This window comes from Hevea brasiliensis, chromosome 8 (genome assembly GCF_030052815.1).
Source record: "Hevea brasiliensis isolate MT/VB/25A 57/8 chromosome 8, ASM3005281v1, whole genome shotgun sequence".
Classification (NCBI taxonomy): Eukaryota; Viridiplantae; Streptophyta; class Magnoliopsida; order Malpighiales; family Euphorbiaceae; genus Hevea; species Hevea brasiliensis.
In genome coordinates, this window is record NC_079500.1 from 79,334,125 (window position 1) to 79,338,585 (window position 4,461).

Here is a 4,461-nt window from a genome sequence, read left to right on the forward strand (position 1 = left end):
TAAAATTTTTTTTCAATTATTAGAAAACCTTTATTTAAAGTCCAAACACAAATCAAATTTTTGGATATTTAAAATCTCTGCAATTTTTACAAAAATTTTGGCAGAGCGCCATCTGTATTTTGAGAAAACAGTTCTTCAAAACCTGAAAATAAAAACACTTCCAATATATTACTCAATCACAACTCCATTTGCAACCACCAAACTTCAAATCAACAACCCTGGCAACACTTCAACTCAAAATCCAAATTTCAAATAAAAAATTAATTACTCAAAACATTTCATAAACTCATGCACATTGCATTTTAAATATTTAATTTACATTCACTATTTAATTTATAAATACAAAATCTCAAAAATAATATTATTACAATTTTATCTGTACAACTGCTCAAACTACAGAGATACATATGCACACTATCATATTTACATCAAACTAAACTACCAGGGTATAGACAATACCCGTACAGAATTTCTTCAACCGTGCTCCTCTCGATCAGAGTGACTCACTCTCCGCTATGTCCTTTTCTCTATCTCACATAAAGAAGTTAAAGTTATTGCTGAGTATAAAGATACTCAGTGGTGCACAATAAAACGTAAAATGTATAATTTAAAACATTCATGAACAATTCATAATTCAAATATTTCACAATCATATTTCAAATTTTTAAATCACATTTATAACAAATCATAATTTTCAAAGCTTAACACAACACAACTTTGATCAAATAATTCAATAAAGATAGTGTTGCCAATCAATAACACAACTTAGGCCATGACACAAAATTTTCAAACATGCCGCGTGTACATCACGACAATGCAATCTACAACCCCATTAATCGAAATCAATGAGGGAGGTGGCTAGCTAGCTAATGAGTACTCATCCGATCTCGACCTCAACTAGTAAGCCAGAGAGGGAGGAAAATAAATGATCTCAACCCCATAAATGGAGGAGGAATAATGTGATATTGTCAAGCTAAGTGTGAACACAAAATCAATTCAAAACAATTTATTCAAATAATTTGTGAGAAATCTGATCGATTTTCAAAGTCATATTAACAATCATAAATAGCAACAGAGTTCATAATTAACTCAAAAAAAAAATCAAATTTTCAAGAATCATATATTTAAACAAAAATTACTGTGCACAGACCTGACGTGAGTCGCCTCTAGGCCTTGACTTAGTCTCTCCGAGTTTCCAAGTCTTTTTCAACTAAAACACACAGTTTTATAGTGTTTCAATACCATAACTTAGCATAAATCCAAAAATAAATTTAACTTCACTTTTACCTAGCTCTAACGTGCTAAATTTGACGTTCTCGAAGTTTTTGTGTTTTGGGTTACTATTCACTATACTATTCAAGTCAAATGGTTGACTTTCTAAGGCTTAATAGGGAACTCCAACTTCACCCATATACCACATTTTGGTCATTAAATTTGTTGGTTTTGGTCATTTTCTCAAAGCTTAAGTCCTTTAGGGAAAATTGTCAAATTTTCAGTTTTGGTGTCCCTAGTTGCACTGTTCTATTGGTAATTTTACTGTTGGAATTTGGCAAAACTTCCTTCATAGAAAATGTTCTTTATTGTCTTAAGTTTATTCTCATTTTTGAATCACCCCAATTAGAATTTTGTAGCTCAAGTTATGGCTATTTGAACCATGGCTGCAGGATTGGAAACAACCCAGATTTTCTGGGTAATTTTGGTGCTGGCAGTTTTGGGTCACCAACTTGGGGTGGCCAAATGTCTTGGTTTCTGGCAGAATTTAGGTTTGTGTTCTTCATGAAAGTTTTAGGTCTATATCTCACCTAACCACTGGTAAAATTTCAGGTCATTTGCATCTTTCTAGCTCAAGTTATGACCAAATGAACAAACATTGTTCATTTGGTCAGTTTGTACAGGGCAGCCTGCACTTTTCCAACTTTGGTCAATTTGTTCACTAGGTTTTGGTCACTTTTTGGGTATGGTTCCTGAATAAACATTATGTCATTTTATGTCTATTTTCATCCCCAATTGGTCCCATATCAATTGGACTTGTAAAATTTCATTTTTGGTCCTTCAAAGATGACTTGGTCATGCTGCCAGCAGCATGACCACACTCCCTCCGAATTTAGCTTTAATTCCAACCATTCCAACACAACTCATTTGATCACAAATAACCATTTTTCACTTTACAATAGGTCAAAGACACCATTTACTCATTTCTCACATTTTTTGTTCATAAACCCTAAGTCCCAAAACCCTAACTTACTAAATTGTTGTATTTAACCACATTTAATGCTTTAAATTATAATCACTAAGCTAATTGGGATTTATATACTCATTCAAATCCATCAAACCATGCAAATCATACTTCCCTTCAAGCTGGCCAAAATTTCAGTTTGGTCCTCCCCACATATTTTTTTTTTATTTTAAGTTTATTTACAAGTTCTTGATGCCATACATACACTAATTAAACTAAAAATTTGAAGTTTCCATTACTAACCTTAAATGAAGTCTTTGATCTTCACTTCCTCTCAATTTTCTTCAATTCTTCTCCTTCTAATATTCCTTCCAAGATTTGTTTATACTTTCTCTTCAAGAAAATCAAAGGATTTATGGTCGAATTAATATTTAGGAAGCTTAAAAATAAGCTTTCATGGAGGAAAAGTTTAAGAGAGAGCTTGGGAGAAAGAGGCGGCAACTAGGGAAGAAGGTAATGAAATTTATTTTTTTTTCCTTTTGCTTTCTTTATTTATTTTGTCTTATGGAAGACCCCAAAATCCCATTTAATTTAATTTATTAATTATTACTTTTATGACATCATGCATGATGTCATGCATGTTGTCATCTCCCTACACTTTTTCTTTTTTTTTTTAATTTATTTTTTTCTATTAGTTCTTTAATTTAATTCCAACTCTGAAATTTTCTTTTCTCAGATTTTATTTGACAGTTAGGTCAGGAGTCAGCTCTCGAGGTCAATTGACCAAATTGCCCATCGCCGGTTCATCCCAGTTTGCAAATAATTCAATATTTCTTCCAGCTCCCTGACCTAATTATTTGACTGACTTAACAGTCCTTTTTCATGATTTTCTCTTTTTCACTATGTTTATAAGGGTCCTAAGGACCGCAGTGTCACATTTTACGGTTTGAAATTTGAGTTTAAATTGACTTTGCAGTCGTTCCCGAGAAGGTCACCCATCGCTGTGACTCTCTGCTCGTTTAACTTCTTATGTTCAGTTTTTCTTATTTATACTCAACTAATTGAACATTACTAATTATTTGTGTTTATGGCTTCTCTAATTGACTTAAGTGTGGTTCTAATCCCCTTAATTGTCCGGACCGACTCCGGTCACCAGAAGAGTGAAATATACCAGGCCATACCAATAGGGGGTGTTACAGGCAACTTGAAGTGTGAACCCAAAATATGTATTTCATGGCTTGGTTTATAGAATTATATAATTGAATTATGGTGCTTGTTATGGCAGCTTGTACATGTGTGCAAGAGTTTGAGTTTGGACATGTAAATGAGCTAGGTTATGTGATTGAATTGTTTGTAATTTGAACTTGGTAAATTCTATACTATAAGGTGCATATTGAGTGTGGTTATAAGCTGCCTAAATAACCAAAAATGTGCTGTGAAATGTGTTTAGGTTATGGTACAAAACAAAAATGGCATGAATGTGTAAATTTGTAAGTGTTAAATGCATCCTTTGATGAGTGATGGACAACGTACGATATGGCAGTGTGTGTTTTGGCCTAGAACTTTAAGTGTGTTGCTCCAATTGGTATGAAACCAATTGGAGGTGAAACTAGGCACAAAAAGAGCCAACTTTCATGAAGCAAGCTTACCAAAATTATGCTTGGAAGGTAACTTGAAAAATGACCAAATCCGAATTAGTGCATTTAAAGCCTGAAAATTGACCATTTGAGCAGTAGTTAGTTTTTTTGCCATAACTCACTCAAAAAAGGTCCAACTAACCTGAAAGTTTTACCATGAATATTGAGACATATATCTACAAGTCTTATGAAGACACCAAAGCCCAAAAATGACCATAAGCAAGTCAAATAGCTTGCACAAGTTTGGGTCCAAAAACTGGCCGAACCTAAAATGACCTAAAGTGACCAATTTTGATGCACTTTGACCAGCAATAGTAAAATGACCATAACATGGTCTAGTAAACTCAGAATGACCTGAAATTTTGCCCCGCGTGCAATAAGACATATATCTACACGTTTGTAGTTTTGACTGAAACCCGAAAATCGAGGGAACTAGGTCATCTGGTTAGGTCAAATTAGTATACCGGAATCCGATAAGTTGCACTAAAGTGCACTATACATGGAAATGAATTGGGTAACATGTACCAACACTAAAAGGCTATAAAATGTGACATATTGGTAACATTGAAACCTAATTCACCTAGACTGCATCGAGGGTCTATATCTTAGGTTGACTAAGGAAATAATAGAATTTGATAAATTAATTAT